General features: G+C 41.2%; 1 protein-coding gene and 1 long non-coding RNA gene across 10 annotated transcripts in view; one reads left to right on the top strand and one right to left on the bottom strand.

Annotated features, from left to right (window-relative positions):
- Positions 1 to 18,067, top strand: part of LOC102155601 — a 127,733-nt gene extending 109,666 nt beyond the window's left edge. For 2 of the 5 annotated variants that reach the window (XR_005354073.1, XR_005354068.1), the window contains exons 6-8: positions 3,900 to 4,012; positions 15,474 to 16,756; positions 17,001 to 18,067. This is a non-coding gene — a long non-coding RNA (uncharacterized LOC102155601). Of the gene's footprint in view, positions 1 to 3,896; positions 4,013 to 15,473; positions 16,757 to 17,000 lie in introns of all 5 variants that reach the window. The other 3 variants (XR_005354070.1, XR_005354071.1, XR_005354069.1) reach the window with 3 other exon arrangements.
- The window catches only part of RASEF (RAS and EF-hand domain containing), a 212,606-nt gene that overhangs the window by 186,697 nt on the left and 4,118 nt on the right, over positions 1 to 21,791 (bottom strand). For 4 of the 5 annotated variants that reach the window (XM_038526997.1, XM_038526993.1, XM_038526991.1 and 1 more), the window contains exon 2: positions 19,921 to 20,044. The gene's annotated coding sequence lies outside the window, so the exon portion shown is untranslated. Of the gene's footprint in view, positions 1 to 19,920; positions 20,045 to 20,980; positions 21,161 to 21,791 lie in introns of all 5 variants that reach the window. The other variant, XM_038526996.1, reaches the window with a different exon arrangement.

Genomic DNA, 21,791 nt, shown 5'->3' with positions numbered 1-21,791 from the left:
ACAAATGTTGGAGAGGATGCGGAGAAAAGGGAACCCTCTTACACTGTTGGTGGGAATGTGAACTGGTGCAGCCACTCTGGAAAACTGTGTGGAGGTTCCTCAAACAGTTAAAAATATACCTGCCCTACGACCCAGCAATTGCACTGTTGGGGATTTACCCCAAAGATACAAATGCAATGAAACGCCGGGACACCTGCACCCCGATGTTTCTAGCAGCAATGGCCACTATAGCCAAACTGTGGAAGGAGCCTCGGTGTCCAACGAAAGATGAATGGATAAAGAAGATGTGGTTTATGTATACAATGGAATATTACTCAGCTATTAGAAATGACAAATACCCACCATTTGCTTCAACGTGGATGGAACTGGAGGGTATTATGCTGAGTGAAGTAAGTCAGTCGGAGAAGGACAAACATTATATGTTCTCATTCATTTGGGGAATATAAATAATAGTGAAAGGGAAAATAAGGGAAGGGAGAAGAAATGTGTGGGAAATATCAGAAAGGGAGACAGAACGTAAAGACTGCTAACTCTGGGAAACGAACTAGGGGTGGTAGAAGGGGAGGAGGGCGGGGGGTGGGAGTGAATGGGTGACGGGCACTGGGTGTTATTCTGTATGTTAGTAAATTGAACACCAATAAAAATAAATAAATAAATAAAAAAAAATAAAATAAAAAAAAAAAAAAAAAAAGAAAAATACTGTTAAAGTAGACTTAATCAAAATGAACAAAGTTTGCTACTTGAAAGACAGCATTAATAAAATGAAAAAACAAGCCACAGATTGGGAGAAAGTACTTGCAAATATATATATATATTTATATATATATATATAATAAAGAACATATATCTCAAATATGTAAAGACTTTTTACAAGTTGATAAGAAAAACAACTTTAAAAGAAAAGGCAAGCTAATTGAATAGACACTTTATGAAAGAAAACATACAAATGGTCAATAAGTACATAAAAAAGGACTACCAGTATCACTAGTCATAAGGGAAATGCAAATTCAACACACAATGAGATATCACTGTACACACATCAAAGTGACCAAAAATAAGACTGACGATACCAATTGTTGGTGAGAGTGTAGAACAGCTCTACGTCTTATACACTTATGGTAGGAACCTAAAATTGTGTAACTATTTTGGAAATTGACATCTAAAAAGAAATGTTGTGCCAGAAACAAATCCCATTCTGAAGGTCTGGCGTTTGCTAGAGCCAGGCAGAAGGTTTATGTATACAATGGAATATTACTTAGCTATTAGAAATGACAAATACCCACCATTTGCGTCAACGTGGATGGAACTGGAGGGTATTATGCTGAGTGAAGTAAGTCAGTCGGAGAAGGACAAACATTATATGTTCTCATTCATTTGGGGAATATAAATAATAGTGAAAGGGAATATAAGGGAAGGGAGAAGAAATGTGTGGGAAATATCAGAAAGGGAGACAGAACGTAAAGACTGCTAACTCTGGGAAACGAACTAGGGGTGGTAGAAGGGGAGGAGGGCGGGGGGCGGGGGTGAATGGGTGACGGGCACTGGGGGTTATTCTGAATGTTAGTAAATTGAACACTAATAAAAAATAAATTAAAAAAAAATAAAAAAAAATAAAAAGAAATGTTAAAGTTTTTACATGTAGCATATGACCCAGCCATTCTTCACCTAGGCATCTACCCAAGATAAATAAAATCACACGTCCACACAAAGGCTTGTACATGAATGTTCACTGTAGAATTATTTGCAACTGCCAAAAGCTCAAAATGTCCAAGTAAATAAACAAAATGTGGTACATTCATACTATGAAACACTATACAGTAATGAAAAGGAATGGATTACTGATACATGCAACAACATGGATAAATCAAAATCCTTGTGCTGAGTTCAAGAAGCCAGACACAAAAGAATACATACTGTATGATTCTATTTATATAGAATGCTAGTTAATCCACTGTAACGAAAAGTTGCCTGAGGCCAGGGCCCAAAGGTGAGATAGACTGCAAGGGGACACAAGGAAAATCTGAAAGGTAATGGAAATGTTCTATATCTTGACTGTGGTGTTAATTTCCTAAGTGTAACTTTCAAAACTTATCAAATTGTATACTTTAAATGGGTGCAGTTTTGTTTTACGAATTGTACTTCAATAACATTAAAAGAGAAAAAAAACTAGTAAGAGGAACATCACTTAGATCACTTAGACATACTTAGACTATACACAAATTTATGATTGTGTAGAGAAAGCATATTTACATACTCTCTGTACATGGCCAAGCAGTTACAATTTCGCTGGACAATAAGCAATATATTGTAAATCCTTGAACATTTAGCAGAACCTTATCTAGTAGTGTTTCTAGATAGCATTCCTCATTATTTTTCAATTCTTCCAATGAGAAAGAATATATTCTAGACACAAATTAAGGAAAGCATTAGAAGATTTTAGGTATGAATGTAGTTTACTTTAAATGAACACAATTTTTTTAAAAAATGAATTTAATCAGCAGGGTTTTTCTTCCTACTGTTAGATAGCTTGACTTCTATTAAATCATTGTTATTATCCAATTTGTTACAGCACTCCAAAGCATTCATTATCTATGGTTGAATTATAATAATTTAAAAAAGCAGTCAGGGCATTTGTACTACATAATAAAGTCAGTGAAATGTTAAACTTATGGAGAAAACATTCTCATTTTGTTTCTTAAGCAAACTGCTGAGGAAATTAAAACTGTTCATCTTAAAAGAAATGCAAAATCTCAATGCTTAAAATGGACTGTTAGCAATTAGAGAATGGGATTTCATCTGGGAAGAAACAGCCCTCTGGGAGGGCTTTGGGGCCACTGGCCAATAATTAGTTTTCCTCATGGAGCAGTATTTCTCAGAAACACCTGGGGGGCTAGTGACAACTCAGATTACTAGACCCACCCCTAGAGATTTCCCATTCAGGTCTGTGGTGGGGTTGGAGTACTTGTATTTCCAAGTCCCCAGGTAAGGAGGACCATACTTGAGAACATAGTCATCACAGGGAAACCAGAATTGAAGATGATGAGTATAACTTGAACACAAATAAGTGAGGGAAGGAATGATCTCCTCATCAATTCAACCTATTCATTAATCACTAAAATTGAGTTTGGGGAGGAATTGGGGCCATTTTAATTGAGTCCTGGGTGCCATGAGCTGTGCTATGTGAGACTGGTAGAGAAAGGAGAAAAGTAGATGCTGGGTGAAGGAGGGATCAGGGGCAAAGGATCAGGAATGGTCTTGGAAAATATAGAAAGTCCTCTGGGAACAGTGAAGGAGTTCATCAAAGGGAAAGTAGGGAAAGATGAGCCAGGAGGGTGGCGCCAGCTGGTGGGGAATGTCCTTTTCCACCAAGGCACACTGCTCTTCAGAGCTGGAAGTTCTACGTTCTGTGTGATGCAGCCAGATGTGATTTTACAAAGGCATTTCCAATGCTGGCCCTTTGTCCATGCTGGTGGGTCCTCTCATGACAAAACTCCCTCCTCCCCATCCTTTATTCCACCACTCAAAGCCTATTCTCACTTCAAAGACCAGCTGAAGCTCTATTTCACCCCATGTTCCTTCCAAAACACTCAAATCTGTATTCACTTGTCCTACCCCTGATCTATACTTGGCTAGACTTTTCCCTTTTCTCCAATTTATATGTATTCCAGATCTCTTCAACCAATCAGAAAAACCCCTCAGGATAAGGACCAGCATCCCACAATGCCTAGTATGGTGCCAACTGCATAAAAAGAACTAAAAAAACAAAAACATCAAAAAACCCCAAAACCTCATTGCTTGATTGGCAGGTTGCTAATATAATAAATAATCAACATCAATTGTTTTTATTGTTTGTTTTCTTCATGACGGTGGTACTCAAAATGTTGTTCCTGAACCAGCAGCATCAACACCTGGGAATGTGTTAAAAATGCACAGACTCAACCCTGTCCAGACCCACCGAATCACAGCCTGTGTGGAGAGGACCGTAATCTGGATTTTTTAACAAGACTTTCAGGTGATTCTGAGGCATACTCAAGTTTGAGAACCACTGCTTTCTGCAAAGTTTAAATCCCAAAATAGGTTCAGCCAGCTTATAAAAGCTTATAGACAATACAGTGTATAATTTAAAATGCCATTTAAAATTATAAAATTCTATTTTATCATTCTCTTTTATACAATTAAATAAGATATATACAATATTTAATATAGATTATTAGATAATACATAAGATGTATAATTATATTTTATATAATACAATTGTATTTTAAATTACAAAGATAATTTAAATAGGAACAAAAAATAATGTGAAGAGAAAACAAGGATAGAAAACTTACCAGAGCCAGCCATATTCTTGTTCAACAAGGTAAACACCTCCCCTGCCCCCTGTCCTTTATATGTGTTACCAGTGGGCTACCCACGTGGCTCTAAGTTTTCTAAAGCAACACAAGTACACAACTCCATGCCATGAGATGAAAGAAGAGAGGCACTTAGGAGAAGAAGTATTTTCAGAAGTGAGACCTCCCCAGGGCTGCCCCAAGGAGGTGGCCGTGTAATGTAGAGTATGATATTCTCAACAAGCTTCCAGGAAACACTGTGAGCCTCCCAGGGCTGTTTCTCTACAGAAGCTGCTGGTGGCCACAAGCCAGGTGACATTCCACTGGGGTGACATTGCAAAGCTGAGAGACTAGCACCCCTTGGAGGTCTGAATTCAAACCAGGGACAGATTGCTGGGTATTTAGAAGAAGAGATGCACTGGCAGCCTCAGCTACTCCTCTGTAAATACCTTCTTCCCTCAATAGAGCTTCTGATAAACTCTGATAAACTCTAATTCTGGAGATCCCAGGGGCTCCCGACATGGAGCCTGCTTCTCCCTCTGCCTGTGTCTCTGCCTCTCTCTCTCTCTCTCTCTCTCTGTCTCTATGAATAAATAAATTTTAAAAATATTTTTTAAATATTAAAAAAAAGAGGAATGGGGTGGAATCTAATGTTTTAAACAGGAGGCAGTAATGTGGAGATCCCAGCCTGCTGTGAGCCAGGGTGCAACCATGTGCACCCAAAAGCACAGGGGGTATAGAATTATTCCCTTCTCACCTTAGTGAATGCAAAGTAACAGTGGTAATTAGAGGGGCTGCCTTCACAACCTTTTGCAGAGTAAAGGTCTCCAAAAAGAATCCTTCACTCACCCCACAGAGAAGCTATTCTGCATTTCAGGGTTGAAACGCACGACACTTAAAATCCTAATCTCCAAATGACCTCTAACATTAGCCACAAATAATAAGAGGTTTGCCTTTATTATTTGCTCTACTGGAGGGAAATTTAAATTTGGAGACTTGGTATTCACACATGAGATTGCAATGACAAATATATATTAAATGTGAAAAGTGAAAAAGCCCTGTCAGGGTTCATGATTGATTTCTAAGATTTTCCTATGGCTACATAATTCAGAGAATCACCTGGAAGAGTAGGCAAACAACACAATTTTACTTTGTTTCGTTTTCGTCTTTATTTTTTTTAAGATTTTATTTATTTATTCATGGGAGACAGAGAGAGAGAGAGGCAGAGACACAGGCAGAGGGAGAAGCAGGCTCCATGCAGGGAGCCCCGTGCGGAACTCAATCCCAGGACTCCAGGATCGCCCCCTGGGCTGAAGGCAGGCGCTAAACCGTTGAGCCACGCAGGCGTCCCTCACGTTTATTTTTTAAATTGGTTGTAAAAAGCTAATTATAAACAAACAAATGAATAAATGGATGAATAAAAATAGTTTTTCAAGAAAGCTTAAACATAAAAAGTACTGCATAACCTCTAATAAATCTCAGACCCAAGAGCAAAGGATCCGTTATTTTCTCCCCACCCAGAAATTATTATTAAAGAGGAATGGGGAGCAGCCCCCGTGGCGCAGCGGTTCAGCGCCGCCTGCAGCCCAGGGCGTGATCCTGGAGACCCTGGATCGAGTCCCGTGAGGGGCTCCGGACATGGAGCCTGCTTCTCCCTCTGCCTGTGTCTCTGCCTCTCTCTCTCTCTCTCTCTCTCTCTGTCTCTCTCTGTCTCTGTCTCTCTCTCTCTCTCTCTCTCTCTCTGAATAAATAAATTTTAAAAATCTTTTTTAAAATATTAAAAAAAAAAAGAGGAATGGGGTGGAATCTAATGTTTTGAACAGGAGGCAGTAAGCTTTCCCTTTAAGAGTTTTAAAGAAACTAAATAGTAAAGATTAGGCTTCGTGGGTCATAAGCTTTTTGTAGAATCTACTCAACCCTGCCATCTCAGCAAGGGAGCAGTCATAGGCAATGTGTAAGTAAATGGGTATGGTCGTGTTCCAAAATAATTTTATTTACAAAAACAGGTGGCCCGAGTTTATGATTCCATGGTTTTGGGAATCCTAAGACTGTCCTGATGCCTAACAGGAAAGTATATGGCAAGCACAAAGGAGTAAGTTTTCCAAAAAAGCCAAGTGGCCCAAGTTAAGAAATTCCTTCTTCACCGTTCCCCTCATGCCTTGTTAGAAGCTCACTCCTGCCTTTAAAACCACAGAGTGAAAAATATAAAATAATAAAATAAAATAAAATAAAATAAAATAAAATAAAATAAAATAAAATAAAACCACAGAGCGAGACTGCTGGGATCCGTTCTCAAGGTATCATCAAGCACCGTCTAATGATGAATGAAGCCAGGATAAGACAGGGAAGCCACCATATTCTCCCTGTCCCTCAGGCCAGCACCCTCGTCATGGTGGACATCCAAGCCCCCACCTCCAAACAGCTACCCTAAGATGGCAGAGCTATTTCATGTCTTATTACTCATTCTACAATCTTATTCATGCATTCCATAGGTATAGCAGACATGGTAAATTTGCACTGTTGTCTCAAATCTGGTGTAAATCTGAGATGATGCTCACCTAGAATCTAGAATTCTAGATGTTAATCTAGCAAAAATGGCAGATGTCTCTCCTGGAGCATGTCCCTGTGTGCCTCATTCAAATAAGCATCAATGTAACCATCAAAAATCATTTAGGAAGCAATTCAAATATTTACCAGAGTCTTTCTAAAAATATCAGAAAAGACTCAATTCCAATAAAGTGTCTTAAACTCCCACTTCCTTGTTTATTCATTTATTCCTTGATTAAATTCCTGCTTCTTTCAAACTTCCTCACACTGGCCCTCAGGACTGTACTTCCTGCTCTCTCTAAGCTCCTCTTCACCCAGTACAATTCTATCCCCCTGTCTTTCTGGATTTATTTCCTCCTTTCTCTAATTTTATTTCTTTTTCAGTATAACATCTTTGGCCTCCTCCAATTCTGGAGCACTTTTCCCACAATATTCCAATCATCAACACAGATTTCTAGGATTGAAGAAGCCAGAAGGACCGTTAGTCCTCTATATACAATTCGTTGTCACTGTCACATGCAGTATTTGCATCTGAGTTATATGCACAATATAATAAGCCCCATGGAAAATAGACTCTTTAAAACATTGTGAAAAGGGTGCGTGGGTGGCTCAGCCAGTTAAGTATCTGCCTTCAGCTCAGGTCATGATCCTGGGGTCCTGGGATGGAGCCCAACAGAGAACCCCCAGGGTGAACTCTTTGCTCAGTGGGGAGTCTGCTTCTCCTTCTCCCCCTCACCCCTACTCATGTGCTCTCTCAGTCACTCCCTCAAATAAATATTTTTGAAAACCTTAAAACTGTAAAAAGTACACTGTATTATTAAATAACTAAACTATATTTAAAAATAAACCTGTAAATCATAAAAATGAACTGTAAGTTACCCACTAATTCTATTGGGCCAATGGGCATCTATCTACACACACAAACATGAAAGAAAAACACCTGTTTGTTGATGAACTTTCATTTACATGGTATCTCAGGTCTTTGAGGATTCAGGTTTATAGTCTCAGCTTTTCGTTTTGCTTATGATCATGGATTTCACAGCCCTCAGTATTTTTATTCTGTGAATGCTTCACTTTTTATCTTATTCTTAATGACAGTAACATATGGGTGGGGGAGAAGATGCCTAAATAAGAGAACAGCAACAGGGCAGCCCAGGTGGCTCAGTGGTTTAGTGTCACCTTCGGCCCAGGGCCTGATCCTGAAGACCCAGGATCAAGTCCCACGTCAGGCTCCCTGCATGGAGCCTGTTTCTCCCTCTGCCTGTGTCTCTGCCTCTCTCTCTCTCTGTGTGTCTCTCATGAATAAATAAATAAAATCTTTTTAAAGAAAGAGAGAATAGCAACATCTGGAAAAGGCATGGCTCTTGGCCAAGGTTCCCACCTGCATTAAATCATTTGTTAATATACATAATTACCAACTACTCGATTTAAAGGTATTTTCACTCCAATTGCCACAACCTTGCTATAGCAATGATTGTTGAGAAAAGCCTGAAATCCTCACCTGGCTTCAGAAAAAAATGTAATTCAGAGATTCATCAGCCTTTCCTATCTGCTATGTTCCACGCCCATCTAATCACCAAACAACTGTCCTACTAAAGTAGGGTTTTTCCCATTTGGAGTTTTTCAAAATTAAGCAACAATGAGACTAGCGTGTTGATCATTCATGCTGTGCATGGACTGGCTACCTCATTTTCCATCTCTACATCTCGAAGCACAGTCTGACAAAAGAATTTTTCAACAGATCCTAAAGAAGAAAGAAATTTAGCATATGAGACCCATCAGAGGGAACCAAACAGTGACATATCCCTCTAGTCAATGAGCAGAAACCCCTACAACCCCAAAAAGGCTGTAAGTAATCACTCTCAACTCACAGAAAGGAAAGCCCAGCCTGAGAAGTTGTGATGAATGTGTAGGTTTTGAACTTTCAATCACCAGAAAAACCAGTCTGCTAACAAAGGCTCCAGAAAAGATGAAGGCCTTTCCCCAGACAGAGGGCATCTTAGTTTGATTATATTTTCCTATTACAGAGTGATGAACTGGCAGGCACCAAAAATAATCCCCTGCAGAAACAGCCCCTTCCACTTCACAACTACCCCTTTATTACTTCTTGACAGGCTAAGACTAAAAGACTATCAGGTGATGAAAACAGCAAGGCCACCAGCTGGATTCACTCATTTGATCTGAACAAGTTTCAGCCATCATTTTTTAAACACTTGGAATCTATGGAAAAGAACCATGTGGTGGGTGATTACATCAGATCCTTTCACACTATCCATTGGAGCTTCCATTTGGAAACCCATAGCGCTAAAAAGACTTAACTTTGATCTTTCTTCCTCTTTGAGTAATTACTGACTCCAAAGTATCAAACCTTTATCTGCCTCTTCCCACCCCCTTCACTCCAATCAAAAAATGTTTTCTTTGGGAATGACTTGAATTCAAACATTATTTAGAGATAGTAATATTAGGAAAAGTTGGATGAATGGCCTATGGGAAGTCTCTGCATTTGGCAAGTTTTCTGGAAATATATAATTTTTTCAAAACAAAAAGGGTTTTAAAAAGAAATGGGTTAAGCAGTGCCTGGTGGCTCAGTTGGTTGAGCATCCAACTCTTCATTTCAGCTCAGGTCTTGATCCCAGGGTCCTGAGTTCAAACTCTGCACTGGGTTCCATGCTGGGCATGGAACCTACTTAAGATAAATAAGTAATAAAATAAATACATAATGAAATTGAATGGGTTAGATAGTGACAACAGTGGTAAACACTGCTGATTATATCCAGAGGAAGTAAAACCAATGGTTCCAGCTTAACTGAAGTAATAAAGAATGCAATTTTATCACCAAGAAAGAGAAAATAGTGACATCATGCTGAAATGCAAACTGTTTCCTTATTATTTCTTATGTAAATGTCTTTACTGTTGAAAACCCATAAGAATCTGCATTGGATAATGTGCCCAGGATCCTAGTAAAGTTGGGTTATAATGTCTGGCAGTTAAATGAATACATACACCCTATGCAAGGCCTATTTGAGCTTTCAAGTATAATATGGAATGTGTTTGCTGCATGGGGATGCCTGTATTCTTTGCTGCTGGGATCCAAATGCAGCAGAAGTAGTGGACAACACTGCAAAGTGGGATAAAGAGGAACTGCCAAAACCCATGTGTGTGCCCATTAGGGGGTGCTCCCACCTCCCAGAGGACAGCCCTAATACCAGGTCTCTGCCCTGTGGGCCCAGATGTGCCTTAACCAGTATCACACTCCACAGCCAGACCTGCAGGAGAATAATTACAGAAACGCATCCCTGTGCTAAAAGATGAGTATGTAAGATCAGAGAAAATTCAAGTACTGGACTATCTTTCCTTCACCTTCATTTTGATGAATGGACTTTATGCATGAAATTAGTATTCTGGGCACCTGGATGGCTCAGTGGCTGAGCATCTGCCATTGGCTCAGGTCTTGACCCTGGGGTCCTGGGATCAAGTCCCCCATTAGGCTCCCTGCATGAAGCCTGCTTCTCCCTCTGCCTATGCCTCTGCTTCTCTATGTCTCTCATGAATAAATAAATAAATATCTTTTAAAAATTAGTATACCAATAATTCTAAGCATTTCAATGAGCCCTAGAGAGGAAAATCCATTCTTGAGGTAGGCAGAACTCAAAACACCTGCATTATTTTGAATGAATGAAATAGCATCAAACACAGGACTTGGTACATAGGAAGTACTGATAAATGCTAGTTTCCTCCCCCTAAATGGTCTCATACATATGGAATTTTATATTAAAATTGAAATGGAGAAGAGTAGGGGTCCTCAACTCACTTGGTCCCCCCAGCTTACCTAGATAACTTCCAAATCATCCTGACACCTACACATTTGACCTGAGATTTAAAGAGAGAACAGCCGGAATGCTACAGAGAGAGGAGTTTTCCCTTCTAGCAAGATAGGAAGGCAGAAAAAAATAAAAAAGAATCAAGTGGGGAGGGGCACTGTGAGGAGCTGGGCTGAAGCGGGGGAGAGGGGAGAGCACAAAAGCCTCCGGGACAGGAAAGTCCAGCCCCGGAGAAGGGGGGACTTTAAAAATCTGCACTAGATTCATCATGTCAGATGAATTAGAGTTTATCCCAAAGAATATAGTAAGAGATGAAGAGGAACACTATGTCATACTTAAAGGGTCTATCCAACATGAAGACCTAACAATCATGAATACTTATGCTTCTAATGTGGGAGCTGCCAAGTATATATCAATCAATTAAAAACCAAAGTAAAGACATACTTAGATAATAATATACTAACAGTAGAAGACTTCAACAGGGCATTCCAGCTCTTCTAAGCACAACATCACCAAAGAAACAAGAGCTTTAAATGATACACTGGACCAGATGGATTTCACAGATATTTACAGAACTTTACATCCAAATGCAACTAAATACACATTCTTCTCAAGTGCACATGGAACTTTCTCCAGAATAGACCACATATTGGGTCACAAATCAGGTCTCAACTGATACCAAAAGACTGGGATTGTACCCTGCATATTTTCAGACCACAACGCTTTGAAACTAGAACTCAATCACAAGAAAAAATTTGGAAGAAACAAACACGTGGAGGTTAAAGAGCATCCTGCTAAAAGATGAAAGGGTCAACCAAGAAATTAGAGAACAATTAAAAAGATTCATGGAAACTGATGAGAATAAAGATACAACCATTCAAAATCTTTGGGATATAGCAAAAGCAGTCCTGAGAGGGAAATACATCGCAATACAAGCATCCCTCAAAAAATTGGAAAAAAACTCAAATACACAAGCTAACCTTGCACCTAAAGGAACTGGAGAAAGAACAGCAAATAAAACCTACACCAAGCAACAGAAGAGAGTTAATAAAGATTCGAGCAGAACTCAATGAAATAGAGACCAGAAGAACTGTAGAACAGATCAACAAAACCAGGAGTTGGTTCTTTGAAAGAATTAATAAGATAGATAAACCATTAGCCAGCCTTATTAAAAACAAAAGTGAAAAGACTCAAATTAATAAAATTATGAATGAAAGAGGAGAGATCACAACCAATACCAAGGAATACAAATGATTTTAAAAACGTATTATGAGCAGCTATACGCCAATAAATTAAGCAATCTAGAAGAAATGGGCGCATTTCTGGAAAACCACAAATTACCAAAAACATGGAAAAAGAAGAACTAGAAAACCTGAACAGGCCAATAACCTGGGAGGAAATTTAAGCAGTCATCAAAAATCTCCCAAGACATAAAAGTCCAGGGCCAAATGGCTTCCCAGGGGAATTCCGTCAAACGTTTGAAGAAAAAATAATACCTATTCACTAAAGCTGTTCTGAAGGATAGGAAGAGACAGAATACTTCCAAACTCGTTTTATGAGGCCAGCATCACTAATTCCAAAACCAGACAAAGACCCCATCAAAAAGGAGAATTATAGACCAATATCCCTGATGAACATGGATGCAAAAATTCTCAACAAGATACTAGCCAATAGGATCCAACAGTACATTCAGATTTTTTACCATGACCAAGTGGGATTTATCCCCGGGATGCAAGGCTGGTTCAACACTCATAAAACACTCAACATGATAGATCACATCAAGATGAGAAAAAACAAGAACCATATGATCCTCTCAATAGATGCAGAGAAAGCATTTGACAAAACACAGCATCGATTCATGATCAAAATCTCTTCAGAGTGTAGGGATAGAGGAAACATTCCTCAGCATCTTAAAAGCCATCTGCAAAAAGCCCACAGCAAATATCATTCTCAATGGGGAAACACTGGGAGCCTTTCCCCTAAGATCAGGAACACGACAGGATGTTCACTCTCACCACTGCTATTCAACATAGTACTGGAAGTCCTAGCCTCAGCAATCAGGCAACAAAAAGAAATAAAAGGCATTCAAATTGGCGAAAAAGAAGTCAAACTCTCCCTCTTCGCAGATGACATGATACTGCTCATAGAAAACCCAAAAGACTCCATTCCAAGATTGCTAGAACCCATACAGCAATCCGGCAGTGTGGCAGGATACAAAATCAATGCCCAGAAGTCAGTGGCATTTCTATACACTAACAATGAGACTGAAGAAAGAGAAATTAAGGAGTCAATCCCATTTACAACTGCACCCAAAAGCGTAAGATACCTAGGAATAAACCTAACCAAAGAGGTAAAGGATCTATACCCTAAAAACCACAGAACACTTCTGAAAGAAATTGAGGAAGACACAAAGAGATGGAAAAATATTCCATGCTCATGGATTGGAAGAATTAATATGGTGAAAATGTCAATGGTACCCAGGGCAATTTACACGTTCAATGCAATACCATAGACTTTCTTCAGAGAGTTGGATTTGTGTGGAATCAGAAAAGACCCCAAATAGCTAGGGGAATATTGAAAAAGAAAACCAGAGCCGGGGCATCACAATGCCAGATTTCAAATTGTACTACGAAGCTGTGATCATCAAGACAATGTGGTACTGGCCCAAAAACAAACACATAGATCAATGAAACAGAATAGAGAACCCAGAAATAGGCCCTCAACTCTATAGTCAACTAATATTTGACAAATAAGGAAAGACTATCCACTGAAAAAAGGACAGTCTCTTCAACAAATGGTGCTGGCAAAATTGGACAGCCACGTGCAGAAGAATGAAACTAGACCATCCTGTTACACCAGACCCAAAGACCCAGACTCAAAATGGATGAAATATCTAAATGTGAGACAAGAATCCATCCAAATCCTGGAGGAGAACACAGGCAACACCATTTTTGAACTTGGGCACAGCAACTTCTTGCAAGATACATCTATGAAGGCAAGGGAAACAAATGCAGAAATGAACTATTGGGACTTCATTAAGATAAAAAGCTTCTGCACAGCAAAAGAAACAGTCAACAAAACTAAGAGACAACCTACAGAATGGGAGAAGATATTTGCAAATGACATATCAGCTAAAGGACTGGTATCCAAGATCTATAAAGAACTTATTAAACTCAACAGCAAAGAAATAATCCAATCATGAAATGGGCAAAAGACATGAACAGAAATCTCACAGAGGAAGACACAGACATGGCCAACAAGCACATGAGAAAATGCTCCGCATTCCTTGCCATCAGGGATATCCACAATGAGATACCACCTCACACCAGTGAGAATGGTGAAAATTAACAAGACAGGAAACAACAAATGTTGGAGAGGATGTGGAGGACGAGAAACCCTTTGCACTGCTGGTGAGAATGTGAACTGGTCACTCTGGAAAACTGTGTGGTGGTTCCTCAAAGAGTTAAAAATAGAGCTACCCTACAACCCAGCAATTACACTACTGGGCATTTACCCCAAAGATACAGATGCAGTGAAACAGCAGGACACCTGCACCCCAATGTTTATAGCAGCATGTCCACAATAGCCAAACTGTGGAAGGAGCCTCGGTGTCCATCAAAAGATGAATGGATAAAGAAGATGTGGTCTATGTATACAATGGAATATTACTCAGCCATTAGAAATGACGAATACCCACCATTTTCTTCAATGTGGATGGAACTGGAGGGTATTCTGCTGAGTGAAATAAGTGAATCAGAGAAGGACAATCATCACATGGTTTCACTCATATGGGGAATATAAAAAGTAGTGAAAGGGATTTTCATAGGGGAAAGAAGAAAAAAGGAGTGGGAAAAATCAGAGAGGATGACAAAACATAGGAGACTCCTAACTGGGAAACGAACAAGGGGTAGTAGAAGGGGAGGTGGGTAGGGGAATAGGGTTACTGGGTGATGGGCACTGAGGGGGGCACCTGATGGAATGAGCAATGGGTGTTATACTATATGTTGGCAAATCAAACTCCAATAAAAATATATAAAAAATAAAAATAGAAAAAATTGAAATAGATAATTCTTTATGATAGTGTATGGGATAAATGAGACAGAATCATACATATCAAAAATAAAGATAGAGAATATAATTTAGGCAGTAGATGGCTGAAGAGTAACCAGCGGGGTCTAAGAGCACATTTGCATAAACAGGTTAGACAATTATACCAAAGCCTAATGACATAAAAGGCATTTAATATTGGCCTCTTCAATCACATCCAATCAAGCCTCCCCAAGCATGAAGGTGGATGAGTCTATAAGGTTCTAGTCTGCATGGGCTCAGGTGGGCTGCAGATAGAAGTGCTAACTCTTCGTTACTTTTTAGAAAGTTTTAGATGTAGAGAAAAGCCACAAAGGCAATAGAGTGAGTACCTATATACCCCTCACTTTGTTTTGCCTATTAGCATCTTAAATTACCATGGAATATTTGTCACTAGTAAGAAACCGAAACTGGCAAATTGAAAATTAATTAAACTCCACACATTCTGATTTTTAAAAGATTTTATTTACTTTATATATACAGAGTGCAGGAGAGAGAGAATGAGCAGGGGAGGGGCAGAGGGAGAAGCAGACTCCTTGTTGAGCAGGGAGCCTGAAGCAGGGCTCAATCTCAGGACCCTGAGATCATGACCTGGGCCAAAGCCAGACGCCTAACTGACTGAGCTACCCAGGTGCAGCTTGATTTTGATTTTAATAGTTTTTTCACTAATGTCTTTTTTCTGTTCCAGGACCCCATCCAAGACACGACATTATATTCAGTTATCATGTCTACTTAGGCTCCTCTCACCTTGGATAATTTCTCAGACTTTCCTTGTTCATGACCTTGACAGTTTTAAGGAGTCCAGGTCAGGTATTTTGTACAATGTTCATTGATTTGGGTTTTTCTGATGTTTTCCTCATGGTTAACTTGAGTTTCTGGGTTTTAGGGAAGAAGACTACAGAGGTACAGTGCCCCACTTTTTTTAAATATTTATTTATTTATTTATTTATTTATTTATTTATTTATTTATGAGAGAAAATGAGAGAGTGAGAGAGAGAGAGCAGAGGGAGAGAATGTTCAAGCAGATTCCCTGCTGAGCAAGAGCCAGAGTCAGCGCTCCATATCAAAACCCATGAGATCATGACCTGATCTGAAACCAAGATTCAGGTGCTTAATTGACTGAGCCACCCAGGTGCCCCAGTGAAGTGCCCTCTTGTACACCACAGGCCATCTGCTATCAACATGACTTAGCACTGATAATGCTGACCTTGACCACCTGGCCAAGGTAGTGCTTGCCAGGTTTCTCTACTGTAAGGTTACTTTTTTCTCCCTTTTCATACTCTTAAGTCAGTAAGTATAGCCCAAACTTGAATTGGGGGAGGGGAGCTTAAGCTCCCCCTCCGAATTATATAAATTATTTGGAATTCTGTAAGACCGATTTAATCTCTTCTCCCCCACTGATTTCTTTATTCATTCATTCATATCAGCATGGACTCATGGATATTTTATACTTTAAGTTCTAACATTAGGTTATTTATTTTCATGCTCATATTGTTCCAGCTTTGGTCAGCTCTGGCAGGATGACTCCTGCATTCTTGAAGATGCCCACCCTTTTATTTCTTGAACAATTCTTCACTTTCTGGTGCTGCAGGATATTCCTGACTCATCTTGTATATTCCCTTCTATGTCCCAACCCTGGAGAGTCATTTCTCCAAGAAAACCTGCTTCCTTTTGTCAGGGAATGGTATCAGAAGGGAAGAGCCATGCTCTGGGTGTTGCCCATTGGCCTGGCACTCAAAGATCACACTGTAACTGTCTATGGCAGGCATGGCCTCCCCTGGAGCCTTGCTCTGGAGCATGTACTTTGTTCACCAGCATCGTCTTACTGAATTAGCATTGTCACATGTTGGAGACTTCATACTTCTGTGTGGTGGGACTTCAGTTTGAAGAATTTGTCTGCCATGGACATGACTAACAGCCAAGGTGCATGGGTTCTCCTGGACACGGAACAATTCATTCTACCACTCAGAGGTAGGATGAATTATTTGGTGATTTTGAAAAAGAGAGCTAAGTTTCTTCAACCCCTTAAGGGCTCTCTCTTTCCAATGTGTCTGACAGAAGAGCAGGGGTATCAGCCACTGTCTGATGCCATCAAGAGGGTCTGGGGTTGGGAGTATTGGTCCCACTTAGGTTTGGAGAATGAGGAGGCCCACCGTGGCCATGCTGCTAGGTCATGCCAATCAATCAGTCATTCATGTGTTTGTTTCCTCCTTAGGTAACAAATACATATTTACCTCATATATACACTGTTCCAGGCACTAGTGATACAGCAGTGGAAAAACAGACAAACAAAAACCAGACTTCCTACTCACATGGAGCTAACATACTTGCTAGGGAATAAAGGTCACAAACAGAAGCCAATATGTAAAGATCAGAGGACTACCAGGGCAGGCTAGCTAGAGAGAGCCAGCAAGGAGGGAAGGGGTCTGGGGAGGGGGGCGGCGGTAACAGACCCAGAGTGAAGGGAGGTCATCAGTTGGCTTTGAACAGAGGAACAGTTCCTCTCTTTTCTCCTTTTTTAGGGACCACTCTGACTCTCATGTTTAAAGTTGCCTGTTGATAGGAGTCTTGGGCAGTAGGAAGGCAAAGGGCAAAGCAGGTAGGCCAGCCAGGCAGCTCTCACAGTCACCTAGGCCAGGGATGATAGGGGCCTGGGCCAGGGTGGTGGCAATAGGAGTGGCACGTGGAAGAGAGAAGGAGCCATGGATTACTCCAAGGTGTTTTGTCTGTGCCATTCCACATAGAGTTGGACTTGACCTCGATGAAGAGGGCTCCAGGATCAGGTTGGGATAGGAGAGGGTCAGGAAGCTGGACCAGAGACATGATAAGTTAGCAATGGTGAAGGAAGTAAAACGTCAGTACCATAAAGTGCGTAACTTGCCCACATCCCTCAGAACTACCTTAGAAACAGCAGTTAAGATGTCTTTCCCACTCCAGTGACTCAGCACCCAGACTGGAATGTAAGCCCTAGGCCTGCACAACTAGAATGATAGCAGTCATGCACAGGAAGTCATTTGTGTCTCCCGTGGGCCCAGGTGAGCCACACATCCTGCTCACACCATGTCAGTCTTATACAACCTGTGCGGAGACAGGGCAGGAAACCAGTTGTCTGTAGCTTGCTGCTGGCCTCTCAAGAACATGAAGATGCTGTACCTGCTGTACTTTCCATTTTGTATCTCTCTGCAAAGCCCCCTACATGTAATATGAGATTTACACCTGTTTGTGTCTTGAGTCTGATACCAGCTCATATCCATCACCACACCTGTGCTACTGAAAAATAAAAGACAGTATTTTAATGTCTCTCTGCCTGACTCCCATCCTGCCGTGATTGGGAAGGGAAGAGAGCAGGGTTAATTATTGCCTCCCTGACTTTCTGGCACCCTGGAGGGGCGGGGGGAGGGAGTTTTCTCAAGGTGGTGAGATGTGCTAATCAGTCTTTGTAGTAAATCAGAGGGCAAAAAGCCACCTGATGGACCTGGGAATCTAACCCTGTTACAACAATCCAATCTTTGCCAATTGTCAGAATGATGAAAATTTCAAGTGCCACTCCGCAAATGAAGAACAAGAGTTTCCTAGACAGGAAAGGGTGAGCTGGTCTCCTGCGGTGGCTGTCACTGAACACTGAGCAAAATGGCCCCACTTCATCTCTAGAGGGCCATGCTCTCCCAGAAGGACACAGTACTCACTGGGCACGGGAGTGGCTTTACCTCTTCGTGGAGCATCTCCTGACTCTGCATGAACTCAGCCCCTGGGAACCACAGCAAGACCAACCTGGAGAGAGGTCTTTGCTGAGGTTCCGATGGGCACACAGAGCAGCTGGGTAAGACTGTCACTTCTTCCCTCCAGTGGTGGCAAGAGGAAGAGAAGGGACAGTGGAGTATCAAAAGTGATGCCAGTGGTGTTCAATCCTGATTCTAGAATAAGGGCCTTTTGAAGGAAAGCTTTGAAAATTATTTGTGAGACCATACAGAGTTTATGTGTGCTTCTCTGAAAATGATGCTAACATGCTAGCAGTTTGAGAGTCACAGATCTAGTTTCCGTTTCTTACCCCTGCTATCAGTTCTCTCAGTTCCTACTTTTTAAAAAAATATTTTATTTATTTATTCATGAGAGAGGCAGAGACATAGGCAGAGGGACAAACAGGCTCCTTGCAGGGAACCTGATGAGGGACTCAATCCTAGGACCCCAGGATCACACCCTGAGCCAAAGGCAGATGCTCAACAACTGAGCCATCCAGGCATCCCTCAGTTTTTAAATTTTAATTGGGTCTGGCACATGCGACTTCTCTATTTCTGTCTGACAGATTGACCACTTGGCATATTAACCACTTGGCATATTAACCACTTGGACACCTACCAACAGCATAAGCACTGGGATGAGTCCCAGTGGATATTCTCTCCTCTGCTTCAGCTGCACTTGATCTGCAAATGCTTTGAGATCTGTGGCAACAAAAAAATTATCTCATGGAGATAATTCAGTTGCTTGATGGAGGCACTGCTCTGCTCTTGTACATCAGAGAGAATTGTAGTTTGGAAGTTCATGTGTACACCTCCTCGATGTCATTGCAGCCATGCCCACCTCACAAAATCTCTCTCTAGTCTAAGAGAGGCCCTCCGAGCAAAATGACCCCTTGGATCAATTTATTTACTTATAATTAACTGATCACAATTCATCATTCCTTAATATGTAATGTCAGGACTCCCCAAATAATGTATTCTTTGCTAAATTCCTCAGACATATAATTTGGAAAGAAGGAATCATCTGAAATCTATGACTACATGACACTTGTGTTCAAAGCAAACAAATAACCTAACACACAATTTAGGTAAAGACAATGCAACAGATCTCATCCCCTTCCTCTCTACTGTCTAAAAAATGCAATGCCAACAGTTCTGCCCCTTTTTATCTTGCATAAGGAAACCTCTTTCCTTATGTATAATTCACAGGCTTTCACTTCCACTCCCTGCACATTTTTACATGGGATGGACCCCCACGCCAGCTGCCCAGCTGGCAGACCCCAGAGAATGACCTCATTTCATTAACCCACTGGACCAGTTAACATGGCACCACATGGAGATCAGGAGGCCAATTACTGGACCTCTGGTTCCTTCCAGCTCCTACCACCCACCACTCACCTCAGTCTGATGTCTCGGGCAGAGTGAGCCTGCTCAACGGGCCTGGGAACTGAAGCTGTGTCCTGCTCTGCATGCCACTCACTTAGCGCATCTTAGTTACACGTGCTTGGAGCACTGCAGCCTCCTGTGTGGGCAGGGAGGGAGAAAACAAAGGCCAAAAGGTTGAGAAAGGGCAGAAGGAGTAGCTTTCCATTCCCATACAATTTTATTTATTTATTTTAAAGATTTTATTTATTTGACAGAGAGAGCAAGCAAGCACAGCAGGAGGAGCAGCAGAGGGAGAGGGAGAAGCAGGTTCCCCGCTGAGCAGGGAGCCCAATAATGTGGGTCTCGATCCCATGACCCTGGGCTCATGACCTGAGCCAAAGGCAGATGCTGAGCACACTGAGCCACCCAGGCACCCCTCCCATACAATTTTAAAGCCTACAGATAGGCAGGGGAAGAGGATCCACAGAAAACACTTTACTATAGAAATAAACATCTAAAGTATGTAGACAATGAAAGAAGCAAAGAGGACTGCCACAAAGTCCACCTCTAGGTACAAAGAACCATACAAAAAGTTACAAACATCAAACAACTGTTCTAGGCCCTGGGATGCTTTCATCTCAAATTACTCTGCTTGCCAACTGCCCAGCTATTTCCAACACCTTTGCAAGAGAAAAAAGATCCAACCCTCTTCCAAAGTTTGGCAGGATTTTTACGTCAGGAAACAAACTAGGTTACCCTTTTTCAAGTTAGGGGCTGAGAAGTTATCATCTCCACCCCGACCCTGCTCCATAAATTTTGGAGGCACCTGGATGGACCAAAAAACCCCAAAACAATACAAAACAAAGCAATAATAATAATAATAATAATAATAATAATAATAAAGAAGAAGAAGAAGAAAGAAAGGAAGGAAGGAAGGAAGGAAGGAAGGAAGGAAGGAAGGAAGGAAGGAAGGAAGGAAGGAAGAAAGAAAGAAAGAAAGAAAACCAAAATAACAGCACTTGACCTCTGAAAACACATTAAAACAAGTCAGTTTTATTTCCCCGTGAGAGATCTGCCAGAGAGAGCTACGCACTTTTAGCAAAAGCAGGTGTGTATCCAGCTACTGACTGGCTTGCCCTGGGGCCGCCTGCTCTGAGCTGGGATCGCTAAGGTGACCAGCCTGCGTGTTGAAATAGCATCATCCACTAGAGGCCAGACTGACACTGTCGCATTCAGTGCTGTTGAGGTCCGGTCAGCTTCCAGGGAGCACAGACTTAGGGAGAAAGGGAGCACCAACGTCAGCGAGTAACACCATGGCCACCATCGGTGACAGGTCCTCACAATGCATTTCTGAATCTCTGTGGGGTACCTTGTATTTGTAAGGTCATATATGGCTTGTCGGCTGAAAGAAGTCGAGTCCAACAAATATTGGTGGAGCCGAAGCCATCTGCTCCCTGCTTTCATTTTACAGATGGGTTAGAGGTCTCATATCTAGGAATAATGATTGATTGGGTGCTAGGCATTTCAGGTTGCAAATGGACAATGCCCTCCTTCACTGTTACTATAATTTTAATTTCTCCTGTATAATCTTCATCTATTACTCCCGGGTGAACATTTAGTCCTTTCATAGTCCAACTAGATCTCCCTAAAAGCAATCCCCAAGTTCCCTTGGGGAGGGGTCCCCATATCCCCATTGTTATGGCTTTGGGGGTTTGTCCAGCTTCTAGATATATGGGGGTATCTGGGGCTAAGTCTAATCCTGCGCTGGCAGGGGTACCGCGGTGTAATTTGCTGATGTCTGGGAGGTCGGCGGTATTGGCCCTAGGGCCGACATCTGAGGAAACATTGCTGCTATTGTTTGTTGGGGCTGCAGCGAGCCCCGCTTCCAGTTTCCCTGAATAATA

Source organism: Canis lupus, chromosome 1 (assembly GCF_011100685.1).
Source record: "Canis lupus familiaris isolate Mischka breed German Shepherd chromosome 1, alternate assembly UU_Cfam_GSD_1.0, whole genome shotgun sequence".
In the NCBI taxonomy this organism is placed as follows: domain Eukaryota; kingdom Metazoa; phylum Chordata; class Mammalia; order Carnivora; family Canidae; genus Canis; species Canis lupus.
Note: the sequence above shows the minus strand (reverse complement) of the source record. Positions and strands in the feature narration are given on the sequence as shown.